The sequence below is a fragment of the Hemicordylus capensis genome, chromosome 3 (genome assembly GCF_027244095.1).
Source record: "Hemicordylus capensis ecotype Gifberg chromosome 3, rHemCap1.1.pri, whole genome shotgun sequence".
NCBI lineage: Eukaryota > Metazoa > Chordata > Lepidosauria > Squamata > Cordylidae > Hemicordylus > Hemicordylus capensis.
In genome coordinates, this window is record NC_069659.1 from 49,478,336 (window position 1) to 49,497,651 (window position 19,316).

Sequence of the window (19,316 nt, forward strand, 5' to 3'; positions counted from 1 at the left end):
GTTGAGCAGGCCTGGTTTAGATAGGGAATGTTGCCTTTGAACCAGCGCATAAAGCAGTGTGTCAGGATGATGGTTAGGTTAGAATTATTTTTCACCTTTACATCAAGCTTTCTATGTGCAAGGATTTATTTTATATTGACAGTCTGGAATGGCATCGTTTGGACAATGTTTACTCCTTCATCTGTGGTTTGTAAGAACTAGGCCTGACACATGTCAGGCTGGCACTTGGCTCCTAAATTACCATTTCCCTGCCATATTTCCCCCCTTCCTTCATGCAGTGGTAACCTGAGCGTTTTTGCAAGAGTGACTTGCCTGACATAGCTGCACTGAGTCTTGTACACAGCACAAATAAGTACAATATGGAATGCAGAGATGTCTGCTTTCAAAGCAAACAAAATAATCAAAGGAAAGGAGAATGTTCCTTATTAACAAAGGCATGTTCCACTTACTACAAAATGTGTGATAGGGAGCATGATGGAGGTTTATAAAATTATGAACAGTGCGGAGAGTGTAAATGGAGAGAAACCATTCTGTCTCTTCAAATACTTGAACTTGGGATCATCTACTGAAGCTGATAAGCAGTCAGTTCAGGGCAAACTAAAGGAAGTACTTTGTGCAATGCATAATTGTTTTAATAGAATTCATTGTCACAGGATATTGTGATGTTCACTAGGATTGTTGGCTTTAGTAAATATGTAGACAAACTGATGGAGGATAGTTCCATGATAGCTAAGAATAGACATTGGATCTTTAGAGTCAGAATACCTTTATTTACTAGCTGCTGGCAATGACTCTGTCCATCATGACAGAGTCTATCATGACTGACACATTCATCATTGTGAGAAGGGCCGGCATCAAAGGTAAGTTTTGTTGGGCAGATGCCAAGGACCCAGGGCTCTCAAAACGGCCCACAGTTGATTCATTCCTGAGACCACCACTGTGCCCACAGCCTTCGTGTCATGGTGCTAGAGCAGGCCTACACAACATAAGGCCTGATTTGGCCCACAGAGACTATTTTACTGGCCCCCAGGTATCCTGCAGCAACACAGGAGCTGGAAACTTTTTTATAGTGCCATCCTATGCATGTTTTCTCAGAAATATTTTCCATGGTGTACTACCCAGTGAGGCTTACTCCCATGTCAACATGCCTAGGATTGCAGCCTAAAAGCAACAACAATTTAGGGAGAGGAGAGGACTTGGCATTTGTTTGGGGCTGGTGTGCACTCCAGGCAGAGGTGTAGGGAGGCTGGTGGTGGCCCGTGTGTGGCTGCCGTGGCTGGACCTGCCCCCTGCATCTGACATCAGATTCAGTGGGGCGGCTAGCCGTGCAGCCTCATTTGGTAGAGAGATCTATTGGCCCCGCTTCATTGGCAGTGAGACCAGGAGCAGCTCTCCGTGCCTTTAAGGCAGGGAGAGTTACTCTGGCTGCGCTGACAACACAGCACGCACTGATTTTGGTTCCAAACGGGGCTGCGCGGCCCTGTTTGGGACCAAAATAATGCCCCCGCGTGTGACGTCAGATGCGGGGTGTGTGTGTCTGGGTCCATGTTTGTGGCCCCTGATTGGTGGCGGCCTGGGTTCTTTGAACTCATTTGCCCAATGGTGGCTCGCCCCTGACTTCAGGGGCCCCACTGATTGAGCAGGGACAGGACCTATTTTCTGGCCACTATCCTTGAGTTCATTGATAGGGGGAATAGATCCACAAGTAACTAATACTATTTTTAATTTTAATGTAATAATGTGCTAAAAATTGACCTCGGCCCCTGCATGCCAAGCTGTGGATGGTTGCAACCCACTAGGGCATTTGAGTTGTGCAGCCCTGTGCTAGAGTGACTCAGATAGGAAGGGGCCCATGGAAGGCAGTCTGTAGAGAGCCCCTTGAAGCCTGAAGCTGGCCCTGCATGTGAACTTTCCTGGGAGCGTCTTATTGATCTCTGTTGGATACTGTGCTGTGAAGTTTCTTCAGTACTCCCGCTCTCATTTATGCCATCTTATCTCCTCTGTTCTCTACGTCTTCTCTTCTGTGTACCTTTTCCTCTTGTTGGTCTTTCTTTGTTCATGGCTTACTTTTCATTTCTTCACCCACTTCCTGGTCTGTCTAGACTTGTATTATCTCCTCTGTTGAACAGCAGCTATCTAGCCCTCCTTTCTTTCTTTTTTTTAATTTGAGATTGTACCAGGTTTTGAAACATGGAACCACATGCATGCAAAGCATGGAGTCTGCCAATAATCTACCAGCCTTTCCCCCAAAATATGTAGGCTTTTGCTAGAATCAGGCAGGTCAGTCACACATTATAGTGCTTCAAACTAGTAATGATCCACTGTCAACTGTTAGGGCGCACATACCTATAGAGTTAATATATTGTTCGGATCCTTACAGAATGAATTTGTTGTTTCACTTAAGGTAAGGCAGAGTCTTCCTGGAAACAGTTGTAATTAATTTCCTTTTTGTGCAGATTTGTCCATTTTGTGAAAGAGAGTTTCAGCATTTGAGACATATTATTTCTCCATCTTAAGGGAAGAGAGAAAGCATCTAAAGGTAAACTACCATCAGCATTTTAATTCTTCTTGAATGTAATATTGGCTTTGTGGCTAATGTGGTGTAGTCTTAATGGATTAGCTCCTAAGAGCTCCAGACAATATGTGGTGTGTTTAGCATATGCAGACAAAAGATGAAGGGATCAATATTTATTCAGTTGCATTGAAATCCAGAGACAACAGACAGCTATAGATGTAGGCCATAGTGCACAAACTATTTCCTCAGCAGTTCTGTGTTACTAACTGTAAATGTTATGACCAGTTTGTGAACTCTTGCTGAATGTGGTGGATATGTCTGTAGTCTCAAAAGACTCATGTCAGAAAGAAAATCCACAAAGAAAATTAATTACACCTTGCTTTTCAGCAGATGAGTCTATAAGCTGCTACTAAAAATAATCAAGGCTAAATTGTGAATAGCCTAGAGTGGGTGTTGAGCGAAGGAGAAAGGCCAAGAAAGAATGCTCTGCTTTTCCACCCCATCCTCAGTTTTACTAGCATGCAGATTTTCGTCAACAAAGCTTTGAACTTTAGGTCATCTGCAATAGGCAAACGTCTCTGACTCATTGCAGGATGGGGGAAGGGGGCAACACTTTGCCTATAGCAGAATATGGATAAAATTGTTAATTTCCAGAGCCAGGATACTGTGCTCTGAAAATAATAGGGAACAAATAATATAAAGGTGGCCTAATGCTGCATGAGGGAATGGGCCAGATCTCAATGGAGCACATGCTCAGCATGCAAGAAGGTTTGAAGTTCATTCCCCAGCATCTCCATTTAAAGGTGGGCAAGTCCTCTGCCTGAGACAGGGAGAGCCACTGTAACTCAGAGTAGATAATAAAGGTAGCAACTGGTAGACGCTAAAGAGGCATGGATATGTCAAGGCAAACTAGATAGCATATTTGTGGAAACAGAATGGGAGGTGTAGTGAAGGGATGGAATGAAGCATGTGCTCCATTGCATTCTGACTCCCTTGACATTCAACAAGTTCAAGAGATGGTAAGATGGATTTGACTGATAGGGAGACTGTTTCAGTATTTACCCTAGGGTACCAGAGTGCCTGCTGTTCATTGTCTGTGTCTGAGCTTTTACAGCATTAGATTTGCTCAGAAATAAGCACTAAGAATCGAAGACAGGATAGCAGCAGACCCAAATTTGGTCCTGTGGAAACTATAACAATTGGGGTGTGTGTGGAAAATGTGATTGAAATCATAGCATTGGTAGGCAGGAGGGGGGAACTGAACCCTTTCCCTGTCCCAGGCCTCAGGCAAATGTTGGGACCCAATGATCACTACTGATGGCTACCCTGGACCACATAACTGATGCTGCTTCCCTCCCAAAATGGAAACTCCAAGACTGTGTTTCATCCCTGTCACCTCCTCCTCTCCTCCCCAAATGGAAGCTTGCCCATTGTCATCACCTCCTGATGTCCCTCCCATTTGAAAGTCCCCTGTATCACCACATGGTTTTTGAGTAAACTCTCATTTCTGGGGTGGGGGGAAATCAGGAGAGGAGGAAGTGGAGGTGGAGGATGATGGAGCATGAGTTTGGGAACTGCCATTTTGGAAAGGGAAGGCAGAGATGAGGTAATGATGCAGTATGAATCCTTTGCATTTCTTTTAGCCCCACCAGTGCTGGGGGGAAGAACTGAGGTCACAGAGGGGAGAAAAGGAAATAAATATTTCTAAGAAAATGGCATAAGGATAAAGAAAGAAGGAAAATTCTATCATCAGACTGGGAGATTGCTTACTCTGACAAGCCCCCAAGGACCGTATGATGCATTTCACCATTGGCAATATTTGCAGCAGGAGCTCCTTCAATCACTGTACTCCAGATTCATGGAGGAGGAGCTCATCAAATCAGTGAAGCCCATCTCTTTCCCCTAACAGAAGTTACTTCAGAGTCCTATCAGGAAAAACAGCTGGAGTCACAGTTATGGGGGAAACTGTGGACTGGAAGAGGGTTCTGTTCCCCTCTCCTGCACACCTGTGCTGCACATTCAATACTCTTTCCCCATTTAATACAGATTCAGAAGCTTGCCTCATCTGAACAAATCTGTCTGCTGACATAATATCTGGATTGGCCATGAAGAGCAAGAGAGCTTCTCAAGAGAAAGAGAGAGAGAAGTCTGTATTTCTCAAGGAACAAGTTCACCACTAGGAAAGTGATGTGTAGTGTTTTAAAGCCATGTCTTAACTTATAAGATTGGTGGATCTGCATTACACTACTGATGCTTTATGTCAAGGTTGCTTCACACACCTAGCGATTAATCTCCTTTAGGAGAGCCAGTGCCTCACAATGTCTGAATGCAATATTTTTCTATCCATAAATACATGCATCCCTATCTTGCTGCAAGTACTGCCAGTGTTGAAGTCCTTATGTGGCTTGTCAGAATAAGCAACATAATGCAGTCCTTAGTGGCTTGTCAGAATAAGCAACATGCACACGTGTGTGTCTTCATCTCTTTCAAAAACGTGAATCCACCTTCCTTATGCCATTTTCTTAAAAAATTAAAATGGCACATGCATATTTCTGTAGAAATTTTGCTGAATTTTTAGATCAGTCTCCATAGGAGCCAGTGCAAGTTTTCTAGTGCAAGTTCTGTTTTCTTGTTTTTGCTTCTTTATCTGTCTCTGAACCTAGTATGGATTTCTGCCTTTCTCCTCATGCTGTGGGCAGGCTTCTGACATTTTTGTTTTAAAAATGACATTAATTTAAAAGACTTGGGTCAGGGAGTACCCAGAGTGTTTATTCGGTTAAATGTTTGTTTATTTATTATTTATTTATTCAAAATATGTATACCCTGCCCCTCCAGTACACTACTGCTCAGGGCGGCTCACAACAATAAAATAGATACAATATACAATAAAAGTAATACAATTAACCAAATTAAGTAAACAAGTTAAAAGTCAGGTTAAAAACCACAACCAAGATTAAGTTTCTCATTAAAAGTGACTTTAAAAGCTAAAAATTGAGAATTATAAAAACGAAAGAACCTACCAGATATAACCAAAGATGGAGCATTAAAAAGCCTCTTTAAAAAGATGTGTGTTTAGTTGGTTTTTTAAAACACTGAGGGAGGGAGCATGGTGAAGCTCTTCAAGGAGGGCGTTCCAATGCCGAGGAGCCACAACCGAATAGGCCCTGTCTCTAGTCCCTGCCAACCAGATCTCTGTTAGTGGCAGGGCCATGAACAGGGCCTGAGACAATGAGCAGTGTTATTCAGTACCTTTGGTTAATAATGCTAATAAATTTTTAAAATTTGAAATATGTATCAGGGTAGGGTGGATAGTGGCTTTGTGATCATCGCAAGGGGCAGCTCATCAGCACTCTGCACAATCTGCTGGGGAGCGGGAGGAAGGTGGAGTCATGCTTGTCAAAAGGGTCAGCCAGCCAGTATTCTACATAGCCAACTTCTGCTGGAAACATGGTTAACCTGTTGCTCTTGAATTTGGTTTTCTTCAGGTTGTACATTTGTCCAAAACAAGGTGAATGCAGATCCACAGCAGGAATCCAGAACCTCCCACACCATAGCATTTAAAGACCACAGGAAGCTGTCTTATACTGAGTTAGACCATTGGTCCACTTAGCTGAGTATTGTCTCCACTGACTGGCAGTGACTTCTCCAATATTCTCTGCCCAAAATATCTTTCCTTCCCTTCTCTCCACATTTTATTGATTATTGAACTTTCCCTCTCTCTTTACGCCTGATCCATGGCAGTCTCACCATGTGCCTGTATGCAGTGTGTTTATGTCTGCTGACCACTATGTATTTGAATATCCTTGTCTCATGTCACCAGCTAAAATGATCTCCTGGTTTTCAATACTCATCTTAACTCATGAGAAAGCACATTCTTGAGTCCTCTAGTAATCAGACTACACGTGGAATCAGTTATACGTTTACTGAAGTTTACAGTGTAGGGTGTGGAATAATGTGGAGTTAAGTGTTTTTACTATTTCCTTTCCATCTTCGCAGAGTAACGTGTGTGTGTGTGTGTGTGTGTGTGTGTGTGAGTGACATATGTAACTGGGTGCACATAATAAATGTCACTATGCAGTATTATAATAGGATTAGTTTAGGATAATAGCCAACTTGCAACTCCTGCCTTTTATGTTAAAAGAAATGTGGACACTGGATGGAAATTGTGTTCAGACTAATCTTTTTAGCAAAACAGGTTACAGTGAAGTGAGTATCTTCACTGTGTGCTAAGGCTATCCATGAGATAAGGAAATCAGACCTCAGAGAATATGCTAAATTCTTTTGTAAACTGGTTTTGATAGCTTTGGATTTTTTTTCAATCACTGCAATGAAAATGTTATTGCTTGAGCATTACTTCTAAATTATTCACTCCCAAGTCCCTTCTTCTGCTCTTGCTTTCCTCCCACCTCCCTTTTGGTAGAAAGGAGCCTTGTTTTTCAGCATGCTAGTAAAAACCCTGTTATAGACCCCATAAACAGCAAGTGCTTGCAGATGTGGTAGCTTCAGTGTTCACACCAATTAAATAAATAAGGCAGATAGCAAGATGCCAATTAGCAAAAATATGTCCGCAGACTTCACAGTATGAAGGGCGGGGGCGGGGTGAGCAAGGTCAGCCACAGTAAGCTTTTAAGCAACCTCTAGTAGCCTTCCAAATACAGTGTACGACTCCAGTATGGAGTCATTCATAGTTTACATACCCGCTTTGTAGGGCTCTAGGCTTTTCTTAGGTTAAATTAAGAAATGTCACCTCCTTTGGAAATGCTGTAACTTACAATTGCACGGCACATGCCATGTTTATACTAGATAGCTTTTTTATTTATCACTAAATGACTTTAGCTAAAATGAACCATTATAACTATTCTTTACTTTGTTTCTTCTCTTTTTTTTCCTTTTTGTTGTTTTGCTTGAAACCTTTTAACCCCAATAGTTATTTGGCATAATTTGTTTTGATTTTCACTTCTAGCCCATTTGTTTCCACATTTTCTTTGACACAGAGCAGTGCAACACTTCCATAACCTATTTTGCTTTTTTCCATAGGTTTTGTACCTTGGGATGTGCCCTAGTTCTGAATGGATGCACTAAGTTTCTGTTCTGCCTTCTTGCTGTGATTCACATGTACACAAAAGTTTAGTCATATTTAGAATTATCCTCCCCTGGAATTGTTCCCAGAAATGCTTTATATGCTTTGGGAAATAGATCAATTAAAAAGGCAACAAGAAAGAGAAAGACAGTTTTTCTCATGAAAAGCTTTGGATTACATAACAATGGCCTGGTTCTTGCTGGGATGGTAAACCCATGGCTCAGCTCTGCCACTTTAGACGGCAGATGGGGACTTGCATGACTGAAAGCTCCTCCATAGACAAACATTTCTGGGACAGATAAGTAGCATAAAAAAGAGAAGGCTAGGCTATACTTTCCCCATTGACATCTAAAGGTCATTCTCACAACCTTTGCTATGTGGCTGGGGAGTGTTGTGGGGTGTGTGTGTGAGGCAGTCCCTGCCTTCCCCCCACATGAGCAGTGACCGACTTGGATGTTGCCATGCCACACGTCCACACAGTCAGCTCGGATACAGAGTCCCGAGCTCGGATCATGAGGAGGAAGTCCTCCCACATCCCATTGTGCACCACACAAGCAGTGGAGTGGCTGCTCTCAGTTGAGCAGCCACTCCGCTCTGTGTGGCCACTCCTTTGTCCTGAGTCGCTGTCCAAAATGGTGGCAGGATTGTGGCGGGGGGTACATACACACAATCGCCTGCCAAAGTAAAACAAACATTTGGTTTGTTCTACCTCAGCAAAAGGTGGGTAGAGAAGTCAGGCTACCCAGGACTGGAGCAGCCGGGACCACAGGGCTCCCAGCACTCCATACGGCATGAGCTGCCATCATGAGAACAACGATATAGTGTTCTATGTGGAGCGTTGCATCTGAAGTGATCTTGCTCATTCTCTTTCCTCAGTGAGGATTAGGCCTATGTCTGTACAGTATAATCTTAGAGGCTTCCACCAATCTCCTTCTCTCTCTCTCTCCACACACACACACACATTTCGGTTTTTGCTTTCATTTTGCATTTTTTTCATGTAACACATGGATTGATTGGATTTCTTCTTATTGGTGTCCATGTGTATATTGTCAACTTTAATTCTGTTCTCATTTTGAAGACTTCAGGTGTTTATAACATTGTCCCTTAGGAGTAAGTCATTCTGATAAGGATGTTTCTCATCACCAGTCAGCATTTCCCCAGGTGTTAGTCTATAAGTTACTGTCTTGTTTTAATTTTAAGTGCCAGCAGTTGGGTCTCATCAGGGTTCACATAGGGCTCATCTTTTCTATACAGATTACTCTTGATGAAAGATGTTCCCTCAGTGTCTAACAAATCTAACTAATGCTTGACTAATTTCTGTTGAAGTCCATAGAAAACAAGCCTTTCCATCTGAAATGATTCTTTATAATGGTTATGCTGGCCTCTAATGTGAACATTATGGCATGTCACCATTCTTCAATACTGAACATTTGAAGCTGCCTTATACTAAGTCTGACCACTGATCCTTCTATCTTAGTGTTGACTGTAATGCTGAGCAGTGACTCTGTAGGTTTTCATGGAGAGATCTTTCCCTGCCCTACCTGGAGGTGCTGAGACTGAATGTGGGACTTTGTTCGTGCAAAACACGTGATCTGCAACTAGCCCCCCAAGCTGTTACTTGTTCACCTAAGTTCCATCACACATGTATCTTGAAAATATTTGTATGGTTATTATTGCAATTATTAGTGGACATATACTGAATCAGACCACAAGTGGACATATACTGGACATATACTGGACATATATATAAGTGGACATATACTGAATCAGACCACAGCTCCATCTAGCTCAGTATTGTCTTCACAGACTGGCAGTGGCTTCTCCAAGGTTGCAGGCAGGAATCTTTCTCAGCCCTGTCTTGGAGATGCCAGGGAGGGAACTTGGAACCTCCTGCTCTTCCCAGAGCGGCTCCATCCCCTGAGGGGAATATCTTACAGTGCTCACACTTCTAGTCTCCCATTCATAATCAAACAGGGCGGTCCCTGCTGAGCTAAGGGGGCAAGTCATACTTGCAACCACAAGACCAGCTCTCCACTTTATCAAAGTACAGGTTACTTTGATAAAAAACTGAACTTACTGCTGTTATTTCCATGATGCTTTCCATTTTCAGCTTCCAGTTGCTCAGAAATGAAGTGGTATGTGTCTCCATCCATCTTGGCACTGTTGACTGGCAGTGCCATCTGCTCTTGGGGGAAGAATAGTTGGGACTTGTCTGCCCCCCCCCCTTTTTTTGCTCCTTTCCTGCTTGGATTTGCCATCTTTCAGCCATGAAGAAGTGTACAGTACCACCAGCTCATCTGTCCTTGTTTTGTCTAAGTTGTATCTTAGATTGATCTAAACATCCCCTCCGCACTTGTCCTAGGGAGGCTTATTATGATAGAGATAGCCTGGAATACAGTAGAGAATTTGACTGCTCTTAAATCATCACTTCTGTCATCACTCCTTGACAGATCACAACATTTAACAGATTATTTCTTGTAGTTAAATGTGTTCTGGTTGATTGGTTGTTTAGTTCCAGATAGAAGCTAAATGCTTACTATAAACAAATGATTTGATCCAGGCTCCTGTGGGTTCAGTAAATGCATGTGGATAGATTCCCCAGAGGGCACAACAGGGCCCTGCCATCACCCCTACCCCCATCCTGCTGTATAAGTGTACCATGGTGGGAGTAGTTAAATGGGGCTATTTTACTGTATGGAGATTTATTTACACATGAGTGCTATGTCCACAGTGGACTGGGTCCTGCCCACAATATTTTGATTTTCCTGCTAAATGAAAGAATAATCTTTCATTGAATTGGCAAACGGAGGTTTGAAGGACTTGGGGGAGGGGATGTTTTTCGGGCTCAGATAAAGGTTTCCTTTAAATACAGAAGGCTTTTGAAAATCTTAGGCTTTTAAAAAACCCTCAGAATTCTAACACAAATTGTGTGTTGTGTTTTGGAATTGCATGCTATTTTATGAAGTCCAAAATCAAGAATGCAGTTCTGGGATATGGAAAACTTACAAAACAGATAATGAACAGATATGGAAACTGACAACCCTATTTTCATTTCCCTAGATGCTTTAAAAAAGCCAATTGCCTAAATGCATAAAGTAGTAAATTAGATTTAAAAAATTGTTTCTGCTTAATAACCCAAAGTGTTATTAGTAATACAGGTAAGGAAATTACTTAATTAAAAAAAACCTATGGTTTTTAACCTGGCAGTGTCCCTTTTAATTAAGTCATAAGAAGTCTTCAGATGAAAGATATTATAAAAGTGCAGTGTGTAACTTCTATTATTTATAACAGTATGCTAAAGGTCTACCTGAAATCGATTAAGCCTAGAGCAGCAGCAGCAAAAGCACACATACATGCTCATCTCTCTCTCTCTCCTCCTTTCTTTCTTTCTTTTGTCTATTTTTCAGAAGTTTTTCACAATAGTGTGGTCAAAACAGTTGCTGTGTAGGCTTCTGTGTTCCAGTTACTTAAACTGGAGAGTTCCAACTTTTGCCGAAATTTTACCTGTATTTAAAGTATAATTACATGCATATCAAATCATTTCAAAGCTGGCTATTGTTATACAGTAGAGCTTGAAAACTATGTAGGCTAAAAGGTGCAGTAGGGAGAGAAATTAAATTTGAAAAAGTCAAATGCATAATGTTTTTTAAACCTGTAAAATTCTGAGATCCTTGTTACTGTGCTGAAGGCTAAACCATGCATGATGCTGAACGTGTCATTAGAAAATGTGCTTAACTTGGAAGTGGACCTGAAGTCAGCCTCTGATCTGGGTTGGAAATGTGGCATATGATGAAGAGGGTTAGTATTTTTGCCCTCCAAATCCTCCCCAAAGCAATGATTTGTCCCTAAAGCAGCAATTTGCTGCTAATTTCCTCTTTGTCATTTAGGTTAGGGACATAGGAAGCTTCCATATACTGAGTCAGACCATTGGTCCATCTAGCTCAGTATTGTCTACACAGACTGGCAGTGGCTTCTCCAAGGTTGCAGACAGGAGTCTTTCTTAGTCTTATCTTGGAGATGCCAGGGAGGGAACTTGGGACTTTCTGCTCTTCCCAGAGTGGCTCCACCCCCTAAGGGGAATATCTTACAGTGCTCACACTTCTAGTCTCCCATTCATAATCAACCAGGATGGACCCTGCTGAGCTAAGGAGACAAGTCATGCTTGCTACCACAAGACCAGCTCTCCTCCAGGACTGCTGAGGTTGGGTGGGTTCTTGGGGTGAATGTGGTGCAGGGAGAAAGTACTAACAGCTCCTCACTGCATGACACAGTACTGGTGTAGATCAGCATCCCATTTGGCTTATTTTTAAAGATCACTGTTGGAAGTCTCACTTCTAGTCCACTTCTGGGTTACACATGTCTTCTAAAGATACATTCATCATCATATGTAGTTTGACCCTGAGAAAACAGCCTGTAGGATTTGATACTAAAATACTCTACAAGGGCAGTCACAGATTCTGGCATGTGCCCTCTCTCAATCTCCTTGTGAAGTATATGGTTAGGAGTTAAGTTGAGCCACAGTCTTTCAGTGTCCTGTTGTGTCTGGGCTCATTCCTGGAAATATGAAGGAATAATGGGGTAGCTTTTGGTGTCTTCCTTTCAACATTACCTATCCATAGCTAGTTCCTCTTCATCTTGGTTTAGGGATTTTGGTTTCTAAACAAGCTTCTGCCCTCTCATTGTTATTTTTAGGGAAATTTGTCCCTACTTGTGGTCCATGGAGCCTGACACAAAATCTGCTTCTGACCATATTCAATGGTTAAGAGAGAATGAGGGAGGGAAATCTCTTGCCAGATTGAGCAGAGTTTTCTGTTTTGCTGAGTTAAGCTGCAGTGACCTACATTGCTTGTGTTACACAAGTTACTACTTGTGTTAATCTAAATTTGTTGCTTGTGTTACACAAGTTACTACTACCATAGTTTAGCTGGAGCAGGGTGTTATCAATATGCTGGTGACACCCAAATATATTTATCCATGGATCAGGAAATGGCATAATCACCCTAAATGCCTGCCTAAAGGCAGTAATGGTCTGGATGAGGGATAATAAATTGAAGCTGAATCCAAACAAGATGGAGGTTCTCAAGATGGAGGTACTCATTGTAAGTGGTCATAATTCAAGAGACATGATGTAACTCCTGTTCTAGATGGCATTGCACTCCCCCAGAAGAAACAGGTACATACTTTGAGCGTGCTCCCTGGACACAAACCTCATTCTGGTTACTCGTTGGCTATGGCCAGGAGCACTTTCAATCAACTTTGGTTGATATTATAGCTCCATCCGTTCCTTCAAGAGAATGATCTCAAAACTGCAGTGCATTCACTGGCAACCTGTAGATTTGCAACTCTCTCTACATAGGGTTGCCCTTTTGTGTAGTTTGGAAACTTCAGATAGTCTAAAATACAGCAGCAGATTGGTCTCTAGGAGTTCCCAGAGAGACCATATTATCCCTGTTTTAAAATAGCTGCACTGGGTGCCAATATATTGCCAGAAAGAATACAACGTGCTGATAATTACCTTTAAAATCATTGAGTCCTGGAAACACATTTTTTTAGCCTGGCCTCCAGTGATTTTTAAATGGTTTTAATTTCTACTTTTAAAAATTGTTTGGTTTTGTTTATGCTTCCTAGAGCCATTTGGGTTAGGAGGTATAAAAATTAAACAAATAACTTGCCTATCTATTAAATTTTTCAAGTTTTCACATTTAAGATTAACAATATCAATATAACCAAATTATAAACAAGTATAATGTATAGCTTTAGTTGCTGCTGCTGCTGTTTGGCTTCCCAGGGGCATCTGGATGGCTACTGTGTGAAGCAGTTTGGACTCTTAGTCTAATCCAGCAGGTCTGCTCTTAGTTTTTTATGTTTATGACTGTGCCTTTGCAAGCTATCAATCTAGTTTCAAAGCCAGTACAATGCCCTGCTGCCATACAAGACCCCCAAACTACAAAGATTGCACGTGAACATTTCTACCATGCCACTGAGGAATATTCCTGGCATCTGAACTTGCAGGTACTCAACTTTGACTGCTGGGGGCCTGCAGCAGAGAAGCATTTGCAAGGGGAGAGGAAATTGTGTTCTGAAAATTCACAACCTGTGGCAAGTCCAGGCCAATTCCCCCTCATCCCTAAAGGATCATTTTGGCATTGAGGGGATATGCCCCTTCACTACCAAAATGATCAGCAAGGGAGAAGGAATTTGGTTTCCCTGTGAATTTTAATGGGTTTCCACATTATTGTCATGATTGAGGCGGCCAAAGTTATACTTAGTAGCCATAAAGTGGTCACCCTCCATCTACTATTAGAAGGCACTAACTTTAGGAACAGCTGAATGGTACAACAATGGTACAATAGTTTCTTTTGCTATAACAGGTGTATGAAGCTCCATTGTGTGCAGCTGTTTTCTCTTTTGCGACCTGCAGAACCTGAGATTATAGTGGTGATGATGATCATAACAACATCAACAAAAATATACTTTGGATATGAACCTTTTGAACAGCTGTATGTGATGTGAAGAGTTGTAGAATTCCTCTTCATATATTTGGTGTTCTGAAAATTTTGCTTTTCTACCTTTAATTTCTAAAACATGAACAAACCAATTTTATGTTAAATTGTTTACTCTGTCAAATACCGCTGATGCCATCAAAACATATTATGCATTCATCTTGTTTTCAGGAAGATGCATTAATATTTTAATATGGTTCTTTTAGGCTAATTTTTCTATTGTGGGTCAATCTACAATTCTTAGATTGTAATCATGTTTTATGACAGTCATTGATGAAATGACAAATTAATGGGAAGGAAACTTTTGCTTCTCAAGTAAGGGATGCTGCTGGCACATTAGGCTAAGCTGTGCAAAGGTACCCCTGGCCACCAGCTCTCCCTGAGCATCCAAAAGCAGAACCGGGCCCAGCAGCACCCCCAAGCTGTAAGTCGATCTTTCAGGGGGAGTACAACCCCTCCAGAGTCGGTTGAATCACCCTGTCCCAATTGGCTTTTCTACTCACCAACAGCACCTCCATCATTTCTGGATTTAACCTCAGTTTACTAGCCCACATCCAACCCATCCCAGCCTTCAGCCCCCAGTTCAGTACATCCACTGCTTCCTTAGGATATGAGTCAAGTCAAGTCAAGCTTATTTACGGTCAAAGGCCAGGAATCAAACATATGTACAAAAAAAATCAACAGTGCTTAGAGTATTTAAAGTATGTCTCAGCATAACAAATAAACCCCAAGATACATGATATACCTTAGGATTTTATGTCAGGAAAAGATAGAGCTGAGTGTCATCTGCATATTTTATTGATTTTGATTTGATTTGATTTTTATACCACCCTTCCAAAATGGCTCAGGGCGGTTTACAATTAAAACAAACTGTTAAAACAGTAAAGAGCAAAAACAAAATTTAAAGAACAATATAACAAGTAACAATTTAAAAACATTTTAAAACAACAATTAAACAATTGCAGTAATTAAAAACCCTGAAACTGGGTTAAACAGATACGTTTTAAGGGCTCTCCTGAAGGCTAATAGAGAATTCAAATTACGGATTTCCGCAGGGAGCGCATTCCACAGCCCCGGAGCAGCTATAGAGAAGGCCCGCCTCTGAGTCGCCACAAGACAAGCTGGTGGTGACTGGAAACGAACCTCCTCAGATGACCTTAATGTGCGGTGGGGATCACGCAGAAGAAGGAGCTCTCTGAGGTAACTCGGGCCTCTTGATTGATGACACTTCAGTCCAAACCTCCTGATGACATCTCCCAGTGACAGGGGCATGGCAAGGTTGGAGTGGGCCCAGAGACAAGGTTTTAAAATGCGCCCCCCCCCAAAGCTCAGCTCATGAAGTAAAGAAATCTTAAATGAGGCTGAATAGTGGTAACAAAAAGTATAGTAAAATTTACCTTTTACTATATTTATATCGTAAATATAAATAAAAGTATATTTATATTTTATTTATATATAATTAGATAGATAGTCCCCTGCTAACTTGGCAAAAGAGGCACCTTTTAAAATGGTGATTCTCTTTATTTAGCAGGGGGAGAGTAACTGGCCCTATCCACCCCCAGCACAGTACCTCCAGTGACTGTTGCTGGTGTCTATCTTATTTTTCTTTTTAGATTGTGAGCCCTTGGGGACAGGGATCCATCTTATTTATTTATTATTTCTCTGTGTTAACTGCCCTGAGCCAAGAAATCTCTCATATAGATAGATAGATAGATAGATAGATAGATAGATAGATAGATCTGTAAATTGTGGATGAGGTTCTGTAAATTGTGGATGATGCAAGTCATTTAATGGAACTAGAGAAAGACATGCTGTTCTGGTAGCTCCAGGTCTTAACACTCACATCCATTTTGGAGGATGAATACAATTGAATACAGGGATACAGGATGAATACAACTGAAGGAAGCCCGGGCAGGTGTGCAGCTGGCGGAGTCAGTCATGTGACTTGCCTCTGGGGGCCCCCCAAGGCAGTGGGCCCCCCAGACAACTGTCTCCTCTTGCCCTGTTATAGTTACGCCCCTGCCCAGTGGCTTCATGTAGATGTTAAGCAGCATGAGGGACAATACTCAGCCATGTGGGACCCCAGAGGCTATGGAGTCAAGAAGAAGTCGCCCAGCACACCTTTTGGAACCTCCCCTTAAGGGAGGCAGTCCAGAAGAATACTGTGGTCAGTGGTATTGAACACTGTTGAGAGATCCAGTAGAACCAATTCAAGGTGGTGGTTATTATCTTTAAAGCCCTTAACTATTTGGGTCCTGGATACCTGAAGGACTGCCTGTTCCCAAGGGTTTCTGCCTGCCCAAAAGGATCATCAGAGGGGCCTTTGCTCCATGTGCCGTTGTTGTTGTTGTTGTTTCGATTTCTATACCGCCCTTCCAAAAATAGCTCAGGGCGGTTTACACAGAGAAATAATAAATAAATAAAATGCTCCCTGTCCCCAAAGGGCTCACATTCTAAAACGAAACATAAGATAGACACCAGCAACAGTCTCTCTGTTGAGAGAGTCTAAATTGTCATGCACACAGGAAAGGGCCTTCTCTGTTGTCCCCAGGCTCTGGAATGCTCTCCCAGGGAATATCCTCTCCTTGACATCTGTGGTTGTTTTTGAAAAACAACTAAAGACACTCTTATTTGTTCAGGCTTTTACTCCTTAGTGGCTGCCAGGTCTCACAGTTCTCTTGCTTCAGTTGTCTTTTTAATGGGTTGTTTTTGTGTGTGTGTGTGTGTGTTTGGTTTTTATTGTTTTACTGATTTTAAGGTTTTAAATGTAACTTTTATGGAATTTTATTGTTTTTTAGCTTTTATAAACCGCCTTGAGTTGCATTATGAAAGGCTGTATAAAATGGAACAATAAATACATAAATATATGGATATGGAAGCTGACAGGGTAAAAGCAGCACGGAATGGTGCGGGGGAGAGTAACTGGCAGGAGAAGGATTAATCACTTCATTCCTCTCATCCCTTCTGCAATTCAAATTGCCTTCATACCAGGGGCTTTTTGCAGTTGAGAAGGGTCCTTTGTGGGCTTCATTATATGTGGCTGCAGTATAACATGTAGTCTGTTCCTGTGATTTGAAGAAAAATTTGATTAGGCTGCGCTTGTTTGTTGAGTTATACTTCCTTAGTTATAAAGATAAATCTGAAGAACTGGATCAAAAATCTCTGTAGCCCTGTGTTTGTAACATGGGCATTCATTATATAACATTTAACATACAGGACTTTTTGTGTTTTTGTACAATTTAAACAAGAGTATAAGACCTCCAAATGCACATACAGTCCTGCTCCTCTCTTTCTCTTCCCTTTTTCTTTTCTACCAATCAGTAACCATTTGCCACAGTTGCAGCTGTCACTGAACCCTTCCCTTTATTTATTAAAAGCATTATACCATCCCAAAAACAAACTGCTCAAGGCAGATACTATCTTTCAGAGATGATAACCTGGTTGATAGCAAAAGGGAACAGTAGTTGAACTTTCCCACTTCCAGTAACACTTTTTTGATTTGTTCTATTGGATGGAGCTAAATTCTTCCGCATAGTCAGGAGTTTTATTTTGAGCAGTAGAGGAGACATCTTCTTTTGGCAGTGACTTATTTTGAGAAGCACCTTAGAATATCTTTGATATCACCTTCAGGTGGACCTGGTCATTTCCTTGGCTGTCTCAGAAAGGATCTAGTTATGAGTGAGTGATTCAGCGCAGTGAGAAAACAATCTCCCAGAAATGTGTGTGTGGGGGGGAAGGGATTTAAAGTGTCTGCTTGTTCTCCTTTTAAGACTTTGGGGATTAATGAGACCTGCTTGTTGACAAACGAGAGCTTATGTTAGAACAGAAGGGAAACAGAGTCAATTGTTAAAATATGCTCCAGTTTGGGCCATAATAGGCCTATCTGCTCTGTACAATAAAACCCCTTATATACCTATCCACCTACCTACCTACCTAAGGACCTTTAGGTAGGAGTGGTATGGCAACAGATCCATCACATGAGCCTGCTAATAGTGTTTCAGCTTACAGAGGAGGAGGTGGAGGAGTGAATTTTTGTTTTATTATTCAGAAGTGCTGAGCTGTTAATGCTCACTGAGGTTGATATTTAAGCTGAAAATACTCGGACATTCTCTCGTGATATCATTACACTGAATGAATAAATCCTTTGTCTTAGGCAGTTGATTTGCGAGCAAGGCACCTATGAGAGCTACAATCCAGAAAATATGCATAACTATGACAGTACACAGATTAGTTTGCCCTGACATAATTGCAGCTAGATTCTTTCTTAAGCAAGTGGCTACATGCATTCTGAAAGAAAGTTCCAAACCCATTTTTGTACTGTGCTCCAAGAAGCTAATCGTGTGTGTGGTTGTGTCAGTGTTGGTGGGTCTGTGGTAACTGAGATGTTCTCCTTTAGGGCCAGACTACATGTGATGTGGAAGATCCATCATCAGCTCTCAATACAATTCCTTTTTTACTTTAAAAAACCAAGGGATGGAGCTGCCAATTTGATCAGGGTTGGGAGAGGAGCTGTTTAACTCTTCTCCCCAGTACTGTTTTGATAATCTAAATGACTCCCCCCTGAAGCTGGTTTGCTCCACTGGATAAAATAATAATACCAGTAGATATATCTTTCCCCAGCAGGACAAACAGCAGTCATGGTGGGGAAGGATTCCTACTGGGAAAATGGTATGTGCATGATGGTATGTCCCTGATGGTAGAAGGGATCTCCTGCATCTTGTGGAGTTTAGGCGCAGCCAGTTTGTTTGTGTTATTCCTGATCCCATCCCTGTTCTGCCCATGGTATACCTTGCAGAGATGTGCACAAATCAAACTTTATGATTTGATTCAAGCTCAAATTGAATTGCAATATACTCCAATTGAATAGTCAAAACAGTGGCCATTGCTGGCTGTTTTGGTGAATCAACTCAAATCAATCGTAGTGATTTGGCCATAGGGAACAATGGGAAATTTGAATCACCTCATCATTCCCCATGGATAGCTCCTAGGACACCAAAGTGGGTTGGGTGGTGCTGGGTGCTACCTACCACCCCACAAAAGAAATGGGCAAATGGTATATATATATATATACACACACACACACAAAACTGTTTAAAATCACCCATTTGCCCATTGCTTTTGTGGGTGGGGCGGTAGGTAGTACCTTTCATGACGTACCACCCAACCCACTGGTGTCGCTAGGAGCTACACATAGGGAACAATGGGGTGTTTTGAGTTC

The 19,316-nt window shown here is 41.8% G+C and overlaps 1 protein-coding gene and 1 long non-coding RNA gene across 18 annotated transcripts in view; one reads left to right on the forward strand and one right to left on the reverse strand.

Moving 5' to 3' along the window:
• ZBTB20 (zinc finger and BTB domain containing 20) overlaps window positions 1-19,316 on the forward strand; it is an 852,388-nt gene that overhangs the window by 449,413 nt on the left and 383,659 nt on the right. For 13 of the 17 annotated variants that reach the window (XR_008319419.1, XM_053309295.1, XM_053309299.1 and 10 more), the window contains one exon: window positions 2,457-2,539. The exons of 3 other annotated variants lie outside the window; for them this stretch is intronic. The gene's annotated coding sequence lies outside the window, so the exon portion shown is untranslated. Of the gene's footprint in view, window positions 1-2,456; window positions 2,540-15,208; window positions 15,299-19,316 lie in introns of those variants that run through there. One more of the 17 variants, XM_053309306.1, reaches the window with a different exon arrangement.
• Window positions 1-19,316, reverse strand: part of LOC128350718 (uncharacterized) — a 203,416-nt gene that overhangs the window by 78,532 nt on the left and 105,568 nt on the right. The window lies entirely within an intron of this gene.